The sequence below is a fragment of the Rhipicephalus microplus genome, chromosome 3, assembly GCF_043290135.1.
Source record: "Rhipicephalus microplus isolate Deutch F79 chromosome 3, USDA_Rmic, whole genome shotgun sequence".
Taxonomy (NCBI): Eukaryota; Metazoa; Arthropoda; class Arachnida; order Ixodida; family Ixodidae; genus Rhipicephalus; species Rhipicephalus microplus.
In genome coordinates, this window is record NC_134702.1 from 240,180,315 (window position 1) to 240,198,845 (window position 18,531).

Sequence of the window (18,531 nt, forward strand, 5' to 3'; positions counted from 1 at the left end):
TCGCAACACAAATATTTAGGAATTACGCTTACTTCCGATCTTAGATGGGATTCACACATCACAAATATTACCGCCGCCGCGTTGCGCAAACTGTTCTACCTAAAACGGTGCCTAAAGACGTCCCCCACTCCTACCAAGCTGTTAGCTTATAGAACTTTCGTAAGACCGCTTCTGGAATATGCAAGCACGATATCGTTTCCGCACTCGACTACCCTCATGAAAAAGAACGAAAGGCTATAAGGTTCATATACAATAAATATAAACGGACTGACTCTCCCACTAACCTCTTGGCTGATTCAGGAATAAAAAGTTTGTCAGTTAGAGCGAGGCACGCTCGCCTAAAATTCTTGTTCCAGCTAATTCATAACAGTTACAAGATTGATACGCATAAATACATATCTTTTTCTCAGACCCGCCCTACACGTCACAAACATGACCACACCATATTCGAATATTCCTGCAGTAACGACACGTTTATGTACTCTTTCTTTCCCATGGCAATACGTGAAATAAGGTTCAGTTGCTCTACTATTATTAAGACGATCACATCGCCTTCCAGGGGGCTGAATATATAAATCCTTATTTATCTTTGTTTGCCCGCTTATAATCTTGAAAAAAATTTTGAGGCGATGTTTTTGCCTGCGATATTCCAAAGACAAGCTCACAGGACTTTAACAAAGCTGTGACTGAGTATGTGCGTCGGTTTCTACCGCATATGAAACGGACTGCTAATTTTTGTATCCTTTCATTTTTTGTCCACAACACCTTCTGGTGAGCCGACCATACAATACTAGCATACTCTAAGACAGGACGTATCAATGTTTTGTAAGCAGTTAGTTTTACATCTGGTGTGACATGTTCCAGTTTTTTAGGAAATACAGTTTTTGCTTGCCTTAGAACAGATGTTATCGATATGCGAGTGCCATTTCAATGTATGCATAATACTAACTCCTAGGTATTTGAAACAATTGGCATTATTTAAAGGGTAACTTTTGATGTGATACATGAATGACGATTCCCACCCACTAGAGTGAATATGCGTAAATGTCGTCTTGAAATAATTTATTTCCATGTCCCTTAATATACACCACTGATTTAATGCCTGTAAACACCTGTTCAGAATAATTTGGTCACCTTCGCAAGTAACTGGGGAATAAATCAAGCGGTCATCTGCAAAAAGTTTCATTTTAAAGGAAGCTTCAACTATTGAGCATAGATAATTAACAAATATCTGAAAAAAAAATTGGTCCTAAAACAGAACCTTGGGGAACGCCCGAGTACAAGGCCAGTGATCTTGAACTGTAATTTTCAATTTTTACAGTCTGTTGACGTGCGGATAAATAGGCCTCTATCCATTTTAATACTTCTTCGCTTACTCCTGGTCTTTCAAGCTTGAAAAGTAATTTACGATGAGAGACCTAATCAAAGGCTTTCCTAAAATCGACACAAATTACATCAGTCTGCAGAAGGGCATCGCTGTTTTCATTGAAATCATGGAGCGTTTCAGCTACTTGTGTCACAGTAGAAGGACCATGCCGAAACCCATGTTGCCTTGCGCAAAGTAACTGGTTAGAATCAAGAAAACTAAGATTAAGTTTTGCTAATATATGTTCCAGAACTTTACAGCAAACTGACGTCAAGGATTCGGGCCGGTAATTGTATACTATCAAGTGGTTACCGTTTTTAAAAATCAGAATCGCAACTGCATTGCGCCAGTCTTGTGGAATTGATCGCGTCTCAACTCATTTCAAAAATATTATTTCTAAATGTTCATTTAGCTTCGACGATTACATCAATACGATTGGTGGGGGAGAGGCGAGGACTTGGACGATTAGATGATGACGCAGCTCGTGCCTCTGAAGCTGTGGCAGCTGTGCGTCTCAATGGAGGGGGGTCGTCGACGCATAGGCGACACAGAACGACGACTTTTTGAATGGGAAGGCAAGTGGGGTGTAGAACGTCGATAAGTGCAGGTTCGGGTACTGGAATCAAATTGCGTGTTGCTTTCGAAAACTTCAGTTGGCACGTGAGGCGTGCGGTGTGGAGGCTGAAAGGAGTAGTCAGGGTATCTTGTTGACTCTGGGTTCACTGCTAAGTGCCGACGGCGCAGACGTGCACCGTGACCTGGAATTCCGCAAAAGTGCCAGATGAGCCGGTTGTCAGCAGTACGCCAGGGATTTGCAGAGTGATGCTGTGTAGCTAAAAATGGCGCAGTGGACGGCCGCGCAGGTTGTGGGGCATACAATGACAGGCGATGCAGTGGTGCTTCCGCGACATCTACATAAGTCAGTGGGTGGCGACAAGTTTTAGTGGAGAGGCAGACGTCGGCGATGGGAACGCCTCGGAGACCTTCTCCTGAATAGCCTGTCTGATGGTCGGTGTTAGGCGGTTCATTGGTACTTCAAAGGTTGGCAGATACGAGAGACACAAAAGCTGTCATGTGACCTCTTCGGGTTAATATTCTTTTATCTGTCCCAGCAGGGTGCCTTAACCACCAACGGCCAGGGCAACGAGAGAGTCGCCTGCTGTCATCGTTCCCGTACTGATGCAAGTTGTTTGCGAAGTTCTTTCAAGCTCTGGCACAAGGTCACAAGTTCGGACACGGTACTTGGGCCCTTCGCCAGCAACATTTTAAAGGCACCATTGTCTATGCCTTTAAAGATATGCCAGATCTTGTCTTGCTCGGTGATCTTAGGTTTAAAGCGCCGGCATAAATCGATGACACTTCAATATAGCTTGTAATGCTTTTACCCTGCCTTCGCGCACACCCGCGTAGGCGCTGTTCAGCATGAAGCTTGCGCACTGTGGGGCGATGAAATACAGCTGCAAGGTTGGTCTTGAAAGAGGCCCAAGTGACAAATTTAGTTCGGTGGTTTGCAACATCAGGCTAGCGACGTCTTTGAGGCAAAATGGAACATGCTATGATTTTGAAGGGTCGTGCCACTTGTTGGCGGCGCTCACCTTCTTCAATCAGACGCAAGCCAGTCTTCCACATTTTGCTCCTCAGTGCCACTGAATGAAAGATCCCGTTGGCGCAGGGTGGTAGCCAATATGACCAGTTGGGATTGAGCCGTGCTTTGCTGGGAGGTGCTTTTCTCAGTGATCTGATTAGGCATGGTTGATGCAGCGGGCAGCTTACGGCTTCGAATTTCCAAATTGGCGTACCCAGCACACTTCAGCCACTTTGCAAAGGAGTTGAATAGCGACGCCAGGTAGTATGCAGACAGGCGGCAGACAGCCGGTAGTTAAGCGCCCACAGCTCGCGGATGCGGTCGCGCTTCGCACCAACAGTTAATGCCACTGGTCGTTGCTTTGCGAATTTACCACTATTCATAAAATACTTAGCAGTAAAATACGAAGAATGCTTTCGAACGTTATCAGTAGAGGCTACTCTAAAGTGACATTCAACTTATCGGCTATAAAACCAAGTCAAACTAAATCAAGTAACGTGTGAAGTGGTTGTTTAATCAACACAGTCAACGTCTGGGTTGAACCCTACACTAAAAAGAATGGTGGGACAAGTTAGAAGTGATAAGTGGAATCGCAGGTCATTCTCTAAAAAAGCGTGTGGCACTGCGATTTGCGTTTCCCAACTTCAACCCAGGGATTGTACAACGGAAAATTGAGTCAATGCAAATTGGCATAAAATAGAAACAAACTTTACTATACGTTTTGTACAACTCAGTCTTGAACGTCGGAAAAGTAAATGCCTGTATGTACTTAACATATGCCGCCCATCGCAAAGTAAAAACATACCTTTTGCAGCAATGATAAAAAAAGCAAAAAAGATGCAAATTAACAGCTATAGCAGTCCTTGGAGACTTTAATGCCCGTCACAATATGTGGGGCCATCAACGGAGCATGTGGGGACATCAATGGTGCCAAGAACAGTGAACTGGCGCTGCTTACTGCTCCCTCACAGCCGACAACAATAGGTAAGTGTTACAAGAATTGCCACCCCGGCCTTATGCTTCATCAGGCATGCCGAAAAAGCAATCTGGAAAACACAGGGCTGAATCTGGGCTGTGAACATTTTCTACCCGATTTCAATATTCCAGCATAAGGTTATCGCAAAAAAATGTTCTAGTCCACCGTACTAAATGGAATCTTCAGGTACAAATGAAACCGGCTAGTCGTGGGCAAAATTGAAACTAATAAGTGATAAGTGGCTACAAGAACGGTCTAAAGATACAGAAGCATCCACCAAAGAGGTCCCGGAATAAGATGGTCCCAAGCCAGATTCAAGACAGGTGAACTTGTGGGAGAAACAAGAAACATTGCAAGCAGAATGGCTTATATATAGACTTAACGGAAAGCTCAAACAACAGTTGGCAGAAGTAAAAAAAAACAAGTACATGTAAAAAAAACACAGAGAAGAACCTACTCTTTCCCGCAACTCTATTTGACTTTAGGCAAGGTATGTCCACTGAAGGTGTTACGTGGATGATAAAATGAGACACTGCGAAACCAGGCAATTCCGATGTCACCAGGACAATACTAGAATTAAATATTTTGAAAATGTTTATCAGGTAACCCACAAGTCAGTGTTATCTAATTTCGCTAAGATTGATGTGAGAAGTTTAGCTTATTGCTACGTGCATGTTGACATTTTGTGGGATGATGTGCGTGTGTGCCTGACGAAGAGGATGAAGGGTGGTCTCCGCGCGGTGTCTGGTCAACCGGTCATGCCGCTGCTGCTGGTTTGATATATATTTCATCCACAGCCTCATCGAAAAGGCGTCTCTTCTCTTCCGTAACATATTCGGTTTATGTGGAACGTTCCCCGTTCTCACTGCAAAGCTTCGCAGTGACCGCACCGTCCAGCCTCCGGCCATGGCTTTCAATGATAACAACACGCCACCGCCCAGGCACCAGTGTTGGACCAATCCTAGACCCGTGTCGGCTAACGTTGGCCGCGATATTGGATCAAGGTTGGCTTCTCGCTCAAATGCAACTTCTTCCGATGTCGGACCGATGTTCAAGCCAACCTAGACCCGAAGTTCTGCCATTGCATTTTCTAATATTCAGCCGAGGCCGGCCCACTCCTCACATGCCAATGAAGGCCCGTCCTTTCACCGACGTAGTTGCCGACACACATCCTGAATAGAACCATCCTCGGGTCACGTTGTTGCCAATGAAATGCCATTATTACGTTAACATTCGCTTTACGACAAATATTGGCTACAATTGGCTTGCCAATATTCCAGCATAATTATTATAGGCTTTTTACTGCTGGCATTTTTTAGCTGGTATATTTTACATTACGCCCCTAGAACTCCCCTAGCAGCCTATAGCAGCCCCGTACGAGCTTCGCGGTGCAGTATATTTCAAGGCGATTGACCCTTGTATAGTTAGTGTAGAAACACTACAAGATTACCTTGAACCGTTCATTTATGCCTTTTTTCTTGTGGTGCCCAATACCATCCCCACATGTAAGGCATATGACTGTACAAGTCTAGTTACTGTCTATTTTCTCCACATATTCCTTCTCAGCCTTACTAGAAATTGTAACCTAGGCTATTCCATCAAGTAACAGCTAAAAAAAATTACCTAAAATAGCTGCTCGGAGCAAATATACCGCATACAAGGAATCTCTAAATAAGAACACCAGAGCACAATTTTTATAACCTTATTTCTAAATATCCCAAGTCAAAGCATTTATTTTTAGTTCAGTGTTTTAAGTTACTGCTGTTCAGTAATACAGCCCAAACTAGGAGGCCAGCTCAGCAAGGCTCTATGGGCACTGGGCTGGCCAGAGCAGCAGAGGTGGGGTGATGATTTAGAAGCTGCAGCAGGAGATGAGGCAATGACGGGGGGCTGTTTGGGGTTCTGAAATGGCCGATTGGGCAGGAAACCAACCGTCACAAGCTGTCACAGATCCCTGCTGTAAGGGGAAGCATCAATCGGGCTGCAAAACTATGAAAACATCCGTAAAGTGGCTTTTCTAACTTCCATTGAGGCCAACAAACTTCAACAGCCAAGTCTTGATGAAACTCTGAGCTTTTTCAGACGCCTGCATACGTGAATAGAAATAAACACCTCAATATAAGTTTTAGGCACTGCAATATAACATATATGCAAGCTAAAACAATAAAAAACAATGACAGGAGATATTATGTTGTACTATGCAGATCAAATGCCATATGGTCAATATGAAAAGAAATGAACAAATACTTCAACAATCATTGTGCAACGAATATCTGCCACAGATCAAAATATTTAGGAATAGGTTTCAATAAAAGTTGGTCAAAACAAGCCTGCTTGGCTAATTTAGATATAAAGTTGAGGTATTTCTTGATTACCAAACATGACTTACAGGGTTGCAAGCCAGGTTAACTAGTCTGCAGCTATGGCTTATGGCTGTTAAAATTCATAACAGGACAAGACACACGACTGCACGAACTTTTAAAACAGGATTATAATGGGGCACATGTCAACTAATACTATGCAAGAGGATGACTGACCAACAGATAGAACACACAAGATGAAAGAGTATATGCAACCCAATTTCAGCACTGACACTTGTGGATTATCGCAAGACTCCTGTATTAATTATAAAATGGTATCTTCACCTCTATGAAATATTTGCTGAAGTGGTTTCCTACATTGTTATTCTGCATTAAATACACCTCTGAAACTTCACGTGCTTTTTTGGGGCCGGCATCGATCCGAAGTCTTGGTTTTATAGGAGACCAGGACTGGATAGATGGCTCACCAAAAAATAGCACTTGGCAGAGAGTCGCGAAGCACCTAAGCTGCTCACGCTCAGACGACCGGTTTCAAGGAGAGCACGCACGTGTGCCACTGCCCTGCTTCATTTTGGAACGAACAGCACCAAAAACCATTGTGCCAGTATTGCTGCACTGTCGTTTAACAAATCTGTCCGAAGGCTACTGTCACATAAATAGCACTCGAAAACGGAAAGAAGCTTTGCGAAGCGGACTGCGTCTATGGGCATAGTATCGAAGGGACGGTGCTGTTTTTTAAAGGCGACTCTCTCGCATCATTTCTGATTGGGATTTCGTTCTATGGTAGGACGCACTTATAATGCCAGTGTGGCTAAAATACCCCACTGGACACTTCTGTAGTAAGAAAAAAAAACGATGATGTAGTAGCAGCAGCATCCTTTTTTTTCTGGCGGTTATGTAGGGGCTGCCTGCGGTATGTATGTACGTTACCGTTGATCAAGCAAACCACTGTGACAGCATTGTACGGGTGGTGTCACGCTCCTATGTTTGATAATGCAGGATTGACCTCCGACCACAATGGCTCCATTTAGATGGGGACGAACTATAAGAAGTACAGCCGTGAACCAAGAGAGCTAGAGCGCCAGCTACTACGTAGCTTGCGTTGTCCCACCCCGCGATCCCGGTACGTTCTGCGCCCAGCCTAGCCTTGCTGTCCTCTACTGGCTCCGTATGTTCGAGCGCGTTAGCCTGACGCACCGATGGGACCCTGCCATGATGCTCGCCAACGTACTGTCGAAATTTGGGCTTGTTGGTGCATTGTTACGACTGAAAATAGCGCTAAGAAACGGGGAGACAAGAAGAGGACACACGGCACAGGCGCTAACTTCCAACATGTTGGAAGTTAGCGCCTGTGCCGTGTGCCCTCTTCTTGTGTCCCTGTTTCTTAGCGCTATTTTCACTCGCCAACGTAATCTTTTACTTAGATGACACCCCGCGTGTATGGTTCGACGTTCATGAGACCGAGCTCACCAGCTGGGACATCTTCAAGGAACGACTACGCGACATCTTCGGGGACCCATCCGGTCGACAAATGGCCGCGCGACAAGAACTCGCCACCCGTGTACAGTCATCAACTGAGTCATATGTCTAGTACATACAGGACGTACTTGCGTTGTGCCACGAAGTGGACGAGCAAATGACCCAGAGTGACAAGGTGGGCGACATACCCAAGGGCATCGCGGACGACACTTTCAACTTGCCCTTGTACAACAACGTGCCGACCGTCGATCTCATAATTAAAAAATTCCGCCGCTTTAAAATGGCCAAAAACCACCAAGTTCTGCCTCAATTTTCGCGACTCCCAAACATGGCTGTCACGTCAACCTGCACCGATATGGTGCCACACCACCCTTGCACAAGAATGTTACACGCATCGTTGGGCGCGAGCTTTGAGCGGCCTGTCCGGTGCCGTTTCATCCACTTGTGTTTCATCCACAGAAATTGCTAACATTGCTAACCTTGGTTTTCCTGTCGCCTGCTTTGTCTCCCGACTGGACTACAGACACGCGCCAATGAATGTACCACGCCATGTTCCATATTATCTACCCACATCCCGCTGTGCGACGGAATGGAAAACAGCAGACGACAAGCCGATCTGATTCCGCTGTCACCGAGCAGAACATGTCTCCCGCTTCCCCGTTGGAACCAATTTTATTATGCTCCCCCGTACGCGGAACTCCGTTGGTATTCGCCCGGCCGTGAGTATCTCGCTTCCGACACACCCAACAGCCGCTCTACCACTCGTTCACCGTCACCGCAACGTCGCCGTTCTCCGTCGCCCTAACCCCACCGCAATCCATCGTCGACTAACTATGGATCTTCCCGGATGGAAAACTGGATTATGCAGCTCCTGTAAGTAGTGCTGCATCAAGGGCGACTGACCCAAATCCTGCTTTGACGCTTTCTGCTAATAAGAACTTGCTGGAAGTGCATGTGGGCTGTCTTTCTTTGACAGGTTTGGTTGAAACTGATGCCCAGGTGTCTATAATGGGTGCTCGTCTCTGTCGCCGCCTCAAAAGATACTCACGCCTGCCGCAACACAAGCCATCCGTGTCGCCAATGGTGGAACTGCGGCCGTCATTGGAATGTGTACTGCTCCTATTAGCCTTGTCGGCCACCATGTTCCTGTTTTATTTACTGTGCTAGACAATTGCCCTCATGACCTCATCTTCGGGATTGACTTCTTATCGACGCATTCTGCCCTGATCGACCTTTGCGCCGGTACTCTCTGTTTACAACTTCCTCTTCTTTCAAATTCTCGCCCCAAGCTGCCGAAAAGCCTCTGTACCACAAATAGAAGTTGGATACTGCCAAAATTCCTCAAATTTATTGAATATGCAACAAGTTCACCCGTTATTGACGGTGATTGTGTTTTCACGGCTATTCCTGATGTTCTCCTGGCGCACAAGATAACTGTGCCACACTCTGTCGTAACCCTGGCCTCTTACCGAACATGTCTGCCCATTATCAATTTCGGTTTCACGCAGCAAGTATTACCACACGTAATTTGAGTCGCCACGCTTCGACCCTTAATAGACGCCCACGTCACCACTTTTGCTGCAGACGCATGCCTTGATCTTCCATGTCGCCCGCAGGATGCCACATCCCTCGATATGGCCTTGCACCCCATGATCGACCCGAAACTCAAACCTGAGCAATCCGATGAGCTATGATGCCTTCTAGCTTCTACCGCGACATAATTGACATCGACAGCAGTCCACTCGGTCAGACTTCCCTCGGGAAGCACAGCTGTATTATCACGGATTCTCCTCCCATTCACCACCAACTATACCGGGTTTCTGCCAGAGAGTGTAAGGTAATTCAAGAAAAAGCCAACAAGATGCTAGCCAAAAAAATGATTGAACCCTCCTCGAGCCCTTGGGCATCTCCTGTTGTGCTCGTTAAAAATAAAATTACACGTGGCGCTTCTGCGTTGATTACCGTCATCTTAATCGAATCACAAAAAGGACGTTTATCCTTTGCCCAGAATAGATGATGCGGTAGATTGTCTTCATGGCGCACGATACTTTCCTTTAATGGACCTAAGTTCTGGCTAATGGCCGATTGCGGTGGACAAGAAAGACCAAGAAAAGACCGTGTTTTTAACTCCCGATGGCTTATAGCCTTTCAAGGTCAGGACGTTTGGGCTATGCAACGCCCCAGCAACGTTTAAGCGTTGATGGACTCGCCACTACAAGGGTTCAAGTGGTCAACATGCCTGTTATACCTGAACGATGTCCTTGTATATTCGCCGACATTTTAAACACACCTTCAGTGTTTGTCAGTGGTTCTCGACATCTTCCGACTGCCGGCTTTGAACTAAACTCGTCAAAATATCACTTCGGGCGCCAGCACATTACGGTGTTGAGCCACCTTATCGATGCATCAGGTGTGCAGCCTGACCCGGAGAAAATTTGTGCCGTCACAAGCTCTCCTTACTCTAGTCTGTCAAGGACGTCCGGAGCTTTGTGGGACTGTGTTCCTATATTAGAAAGTTTGTGAAAAATTTTCCAACAATCACTCGACCAATCACCGACCTTCTAAAGAAAGACGTGACTTTTACGTGGGGTTCCACCCAAGCCACCGCTTTTCCTCACATCATCTTCATCAAACTTTCACCTATATTGGCCCACTTTGAACGGTCCACTCTGACAGAAGTCCGAACTCATGCGAGTGGTGACAGGATTGGAGCCGTCCTAGCCCAACGCCAGCGGGGACACGACCGAGTTATCGCCTACGCTAGCCACCTTCTCACAGCTGTTGAGCGCAACTATTCGATAACAGAGCGTGAATGTCTTGCTCCTGTTTGAGCAGTCACGAAGTGCTACTTATATTTACACGCCATAAATTTCTCAGTAATAACGGACCACCATGCGTTCTGTTGACTTTCGTCAGTAAAGGACCCTACTGGCCGGCTTTGGCGCTGGGCTCTGCGACTTCGACAATATACCTATACAGCCACGTACAAGTCGACACGCCTGCCTCAGGACGCAGACGGTCTCTCCCGCTACCCGGTAGATGAATTGAGCACCATCCCTGACACCGACACCGATACTTGCGTCTTCTCCGTTTCGCAACTGACCCGAATCGGTGACGAGTAACGCCGTAAGCCATCCTTGCGTGCTATAATCGAACATCTCGAATCACCATTTTCCGGTAGATCCCATCGCTCAATCGTTCTCCACATAATGTCCTATTCCACAAGAACGTCTACACTGATGGACCAGCCCAGCCGCTCGTAATCCCGAAACACCTCCTGTTGGAAGTTCTACAAGAACTCTATGACCTTCGAACTGCCGGTCACCTTGGTGTGCCACGCACTTACGACCAGATTCACCGAAACTTCTTTTGGTCACGGCTTTCACATTCAGTCGGAAGATACGTTGCGGCTTGTGATAAATGTCAGCGCCGCAAAACACTATCGACGTTTACTGCCGGACACCTTCAACCACTTGACATTTTGTCAGAACCTTTCTGCCGCGTTGGCTTAGACCTCCTGGGGCATTTTCCCTTGTCTTCTTCTGGCAACAGATAGATAGCTGTGGCCACAGACTATGCCACGCGCTACGTCGTCACTCGAGCACTTCCAACTAGCTGCGCCACAGATGTCACTTACTTCCTCCTACACGACGTGATCTTGCAACATGGAGCTGCATGCCAGCTGCTTACAGACCATGGAGCTGCCGATATCCTTCAGTCATGTGAAACGAGGCACAAGCTCCCTACGTCGTACCACCCGCAGACAAATGGAGTCACGCAGCGTCTGAATTGAACCCTTAGACATGCTTGCGAAGCATATTTCTTCCAACCACACTGACTGGGACCTTGCTTTGTCATAAGTGACATTTGAATATAATTCTTCTCACCATGACACTGCCCCTTACTCTCCATTTTTTTCGTTGTTCGACCGAAAACCTACATTACCCCTAGATACAGTCATTCCGTCTACCACGACACCGACCAGCGAATGTGCCCTTGACGCTATCACTCGGGATGCCCACGCACACAATCGCCCGCACTCGCTTTGTGGCCTCTCAACAGAACCAGCGGCATTTGTACAATAGACTGCACCGCTACGTGCACTTTTTACTCGGTTCATTGGTCCTGCTGTGGTTCCCTACCCGTCCAGTCGGCTTGTCGCAAAAACTTCTTTCTTGCTACACAGGTCCAAATTGAGTCCTTCGTGAGGATACTCTTGTGACATACGAAATCGCGTCTCCTGCCTCATCGTCTTCAACTGGTATCATACATGCGGCACGCTTGAAGCCTTGCCACTCTCCCGCTCACAGCGACATCTAGATGCACGGAGACGGCGCTTCTGCTGCCGAGGGTTATGCTACATGCATGTTCACATTTAGCTGGACGATCTGCGTGTCTGCCTGATGAAGAGCACAAAGGGTAGTTTCCGCTCGGTCAATCAGTGATGCCGCTGACGCTTGTTGGAAATATATATCATCCACAGCCTCGTTCGTACGGTGGCTATTCTCTTCCGTAACAATATAACTATATTCGGGCATGTCTAAACGACAGAACTGCTATCCTGCAGTTTGGTGTAACTCAAAGTACAGTAACAAAACTCAGAGCATGAGGTACACCAAAAGGTGCAGTGTTATCATGGAGGCTTGATATAGGGAAGCTAAAAAACTAGGATTTGTGCGATTGAAAGAGGGGGGCGGGGCACTGTTTTAGGCCACCAAATTTGTAAATATAGGCACAATAAGATTGAGAAAAATCAAATATTCCAAGACATATGTGTGGTATTTCCATCCAAGACTTGAAGCAAAAACAAATGTTTTAGTTCAGGTTGATACAAAGGCGCCAAAGGCCATGTACTTTTTTTGCCCACAGTTTTTGCAGAGTACGACTTCTTTTCTAGTCCACCATGATGAATTCTAGTTCGTACTGTTTATTAAGCATGCTCTTGGGTCTATTTTTTTTTCAGCATGGCTGAAAAGGGCAACACAGGAGCAAACAGCCTGGGCACTAATGTACCAGAAGGGTCTCGTTGCTTCGCATTACCTTGGTCTAACCACACAAGGTCGATTTCTCTTTTATCTGTGAAGACCTTCAGGGGCCCTCTACCAGGTTTGAGAGTTTCCAGCAGGTAATAGGAGTGATTGCACTCGGCTCTCACGATTTTATCTGCAAAGACTTGCAAGGCTACGTGCCCCGGAATGAGCTGAAATGTCAGACAGAATGCATCTTGACCTTCACCTCCCCGGCTCACGCCGAGCCTGGGGGAGGTGACGTATACAACTAGGAATGGTCCTGCATATGTCAAAGTAGTACGTGACACTGTGACAGTTATTCGAGTTGAGCCGTGTATTTTGTGCAATATGTTGCCTGAATGGACTATAAAGGTTGACAGAAATATTTCCACATGCGAGCGGAATCTATGCGCTTTTTTTTCAACTTTGTATCGATTGAGAAAATGCTGCCTCAATTTCGCCTTTGTTGGTATTTTCGTCGTTCTCCAATTGTGCTGGTTCCAGCATTTGCTACACTTGGCGTGCTTTTGGTGCATCGGTACTTCAAGTAGTTCCAACGGTGTGATGCTACGTATTGTGGTAAAGATACATCATCCATGCTAGCCTCTTCAAACGTGCACGCATAGAGGTCCATCCCGCAGAAACAGGCAGAGCAATACAGAGAACGATCAAACGACACAACACTGCTTTTTTCCATGGGGATTATATGCGAATGTAACCGTCCGTGCACATGATGTGTTTAACTTTCTGCATTGTGTGACCTTCCCGGTTTGAGTTGCTCTAATGCCGAGGAGGGCAAGGAAGGAATGTGACTTGCGAAAGGTATACACCGAACGAGTGGCCAATGTTAACAGCTTACCTCCTCGCAACATGTTTTCGCGCCTTTAAGTGAACCAATTAATATTATTTTGATGCAAAGCTTTTTATTTGGGCACGCAACAACCTACAGCGTCTAGGTAAAATTTCTCATGTTATCTAGTGAAGCACCATTTGAGAAGTAAATGATAAACAAAACAAAGAACACGTGGAGAACTTTTTAACACAAAATAGTTTTATGCTGGGGCGCACCACTGCTCTGCTGACGAATTTTCGTCACGAATATGACGTAGTAAAATTTATGGTAATAGGGTGGAAATAAATAAACGAGAGGAAAACTTCTATAGCGCGTCGTCGAACTAGCACCCTCTGTTTGCAGTGCGCGACGCAATCCACTAAGCTACAGAGAAACGCTGTCAAGCTTGCTAACGCCAAGCCATTTATATACGCCATGTGCTGTTGGCAGTTTTGAAAGCTCACCTTCACCGAGTTTTGGTCATCAGGAGTGAGATACGGTGCAATGGGCTCACATTGGTGCCTCTCGCGTTTCTGTGTGCGTGCTTCCACGGGGCATTGTCCCTCCTGCGCGTGTGCTTATCAGATCATACTTGTGATGTATAAGAGTATGCAGGCAACTTCGCTTGCTGCCGCTGCCATGTTTACGAAAGGAGCACACTGCTGCTCTACGATGAAGTAAGAACTTTGTAGGTGTTTGCGCTCGTCCTAAGTATACTTGTGCATTCGTTACGTGCGTCTCACCGTTTGACCAGCGTGCTTTAGGTGTGAAGCTGAAACAGTTGATTGTCCGCGCTCGTGTCGCTTATATTAGTTTCATGCATGCTTTCTGCGGACGGTGCACAATGTGGGCTTTGAGCTGCTTGCCAATATTCGCATAAAATTTCAATTTGTTGCTGGAGCATTCATTTCTTTTTTCAACTGTACTCTACTTTCCCCTGATGACACTCCGAGAATTCGCTTTAATTTGCCATCGTCCTACAGCTGCGCAAAAGCGCCTCCTGTTCCCTATGCATGCGAGGAGACATTGAGAAGATTCCGAGCATACGATGCGATGTGGATGAGTACATGTCTAGAAGGTGATTGGCCTTTCTATAAGCGGAGAAGCCTTGCAGCATAACAGTGCTGAAATAAACCTATGAGATGGAGCATACGTTGCACACCAGTGAGTTACGAAAGCTCAATTTCGCCCGGTAACATGAATACTGGTCTCTAACTTTACTTGAAAGCAAACTTTGAGGTTAAATAGGAAATATTTAGGTCCCAAATTAAAAAATTAGCACTCATAGGCACTTGAAAATGTTTAGGCACAAACGTAAAAAAGAAGCATTTATGGAACCATAAAAGCTCTATAGGAGCCCCTATGAGCTTTGAGTCATGCTCCTATATCAATGTCACACAATAGGAACCCCAAAAAAAGGCATTTGCTTATGATCCGGCCTCTAGATCACGCTTCTCATTTCTGTGCACGACAAGGAAATTGCAAGTAAAGTTGAAAAGATTCCACATATTTGTCACGCAGTATATGCAGACGAGGTGACGAGGAGAGGAGGCCCAAACGACCTCAATAAAGCTCTGCAAGATGCGCCGACACATGCAAAGCTGCACAGCGCTGCACGAATATAAATATTTTCAAGCCAATTTAGAGCTCTTTGCAGCGACTAAACTACCGTCAGCTATCACAGACACGTTTATCATCATCATCATAATCATCATCATCATCATCATCATCGTCATTAGCTAGTCTACACCCACTGCAGGGCACGTGCCTCTCCCACGAGTCACCAATCAACCTGGTTTTGCTTTTTCTGTTCGCCGCTACACCTACGAATTTTATAATCTCGTCAGCCAACCTAACATTGTCTCCCAATTGTGCGTTTGCAATCCCTAGAAATCCACTCAGTTACCATTAAAGACAAGAGCTTATCCTGCCTACGTGCTACGTGCACTACGTGCCTTGCTCAAGTTCATTTCTTATTCTTGATTTCAAATTTGATATCCTTCACCCCAGTTTGGTTTGCAACCCACACTGCCCTCATCTTGTCTCCTAATGCCAAACCTATCATTTTCTTTTGCATCGTTCACTGCGTCGTCCTCAATTTAAGCGAAACCCTCTTTGCAAGCCTCCGGGTTTCTGCTCCACAGGTAAGTACTGGCAAGATCCAGCTGTTATATACTTTCCCCTTGAGGGTAAGTGGCAGATTACCATTCATCATTTGAAAATGCTTGGCGATTGTAATCCATTCCATCTTTATTCTCCTACTTATTAATCGACTCTCTCATGGCTCAATTCTATGGGTACTACCAGTCTTTAGTAGACATATTCCTTTACAATTTCCTGCGTCTCTCCACGCATCTAAAAGTGCTGTTTTCTGAGCAGGCTATTGCACAATACTTAAGTTTCATCCGTAGTATTTTCAGACCTTCTATCTTGCTTTCCATGCCAAGTTTTGTAATCATGTGCTGGAATTCGTCCCTCGAGTTATAATCAAGACAATGTGATAAGTGAATGACAGGTTGCTAGGATACTATTTAACTAACTTTTATTCCTAACTCTTTCTAGTTTAGGGTCCTGAAAAGCTCCTGTAAACACGCGATTAATATCATTGCGGATATCGTGTCTCCCTGCTTCCCATCCTTCTTTATAGGAATTGTGTAGCTTTCATTATGGAGAACTTTGGTTGCTGTAGATCCACTGCAAGTTTCGTCCAGTATTTTATGTAAAGTTCTTTCATGCCCTAATTACGCTGTCCCTGCATTACTGCTGATGTCTCGACTGAGTCAAGTGCCTTCTCGTAATCTATGAAGTCTATGTATGGTGGTTGGTTTTATTCTGCGCATTTTCTGTTACCTAATTGATACCATAGATAAGTTTATTGTGGAGTAGCCGGTAATAACTCCTGCTTGGTCCTTCGGTTGTTTGAACTCTAATGAAGCCTTAATTTAATAACCTATTATTTTTGTAAATAGTTTGTACACAACGGACAATAAGCTGATCGGCCTGTAACTTTCATACACTTGACGGCTCTTTGCTTATTGATTTAGAAGTTGTTGTCGTTATTCGAAGGTTCTGGCAGCCTTCCCAATAAAAGACACATCGTACATACAGTGGCAAGTTTCATTACGCCATTTTTCTGCCATCTTTCAGGAGGTTCGTTGTTATCTTATCCTCAACAGCGGCTTCGCATCTTCGCATTACTTCTGGACCTTTTTTTAGTTCCCTCTCATTACTGGTAGGATGTCGAATTCTTCTGCACTACAATTGTGCCTCACGATATTGCCACGTTCCATTTCTCAAGTTTTGTTATCGCCCCAATACATTACACTATTCTCTGCGCAAACCGTGCCTGCAGTTTTCAAGAAGCTTCAGGACAGTAGTAGACCATTTGGATAAGATCACGCCCGCTCCGCGAACTATACAGAATATTCTGGAGCCTAGGTCACCACCAGCGATAACGCTAGAACATTCGATGGCAAGAGTATAAATGCCGACGCACTTCGCCGCTTGTCAGTAGCAGTTGATCCACGGCCGACGCTCCGTTCACTGCTATGTGTGCAAGACTGCGACTGTAATTAGACTTTCCAATTACCGGGAACAGGTTCGCCCAAACAAAGAGTTGAATCTCAACATAGAGTCTCCTGTCTTTGGCCACGTCACGACCCCGTGACATCTAGTGGAGGTGCTGCTTCGTTCATGTACCGGACGCCCCCGTCAAGCCGTGAACCCAGCCCACGTCACGGACAAGACACCGACGCCAACCAAGAGCAGAGAACAAGCCGCTGACAGCAAGGTCTACCACCGGAGTACGGGCCCCTACAAGACAAGGTGCGGAAGACCAAGGCCATGACCTCGACTGCAGCGACAATGACAACCGCAGCATACCAGCCCGCGATCGTCATGCATCAACCCAGGGAACCACCAACTTTCCGTGGGGCATCGTTCGAAGACCCGGGGACCTGGCTAGAGACATACGACCGTGTGGCCGCCCTCAACCACTGGGACAATGACGAAAAGCTCCATCGTGTGTACTTCTACCTGGAACACACCGCGAGGACCTGGCTCGAAAATCGAAAGTCCGCGCTTCAAACGTGGGAGGTCTTCGGCGGCGCAATCCTGCAAACGTTCGCGTGCGTTGCTCGAAAAGAGAGGGCCACTGCTTTACTAGAGACCCGGCTTCAGCTGCCAAATAAAAATGTTGCCATTTTCACAGAAGAAATGACCCGTCTATTCCGTCACACTGACCCAGACTTGCCTGAGGACAAGAAAGTTCGTTTCCTCATGCGAGGGGTCAAGTAGAAGCTCTTCGCGAGACTGTTGAGAAATACACCGAGTACCGTCCAAGAATTTGTAGCCGAAGCGACCACTATCGAAAAGACCCTGGACATACGATCCAGACAGCATAAACGTCACCTGACTTCAGACTGCGCTGCTTCTCAAGCCATTGACTCCGAAAACCTGCATGAAATGATTCGAGCGATCGTGCGGGAAGAGCTGCGGAAGCTGTTGCCTTTGGCGCAGCCTCGAGTGGATTCGGTCGACGACATTGCGCGAGAAGAAGTTCAGCAATCGCTTCTGAATCCCCAAGCACCACTGCCCAAGCTGGAAGTTATGTGCTACGCCGCTGCAGTGTGCCACACCGCCCCTCCCTGTCCACGCCGAAACGCGATCCCGTCGCACTTCCATCGCCAGACGCCCCAGTCGTCACCACCCCCGCCGACTTCGACGAATTCACCGAGACAGAGTTACAAACTGACGCAAGCAGCCTAGGTCTCGGCGCCGTTCTTGTGCAGAGGGCTGACGGACTTGAAAGGGTTATCAGTTACGCCAGCCGATCACTATCCAAAGCAGAAGCCAATTATTTTACAACAGAAGAGGAGTGCCTTGCCATCATCTGGACTACGTCAAACTTTTGCCACTACCTCTATGGCAGGCCCTTCAAAGTTGTGAGTGACCACCACGCCTT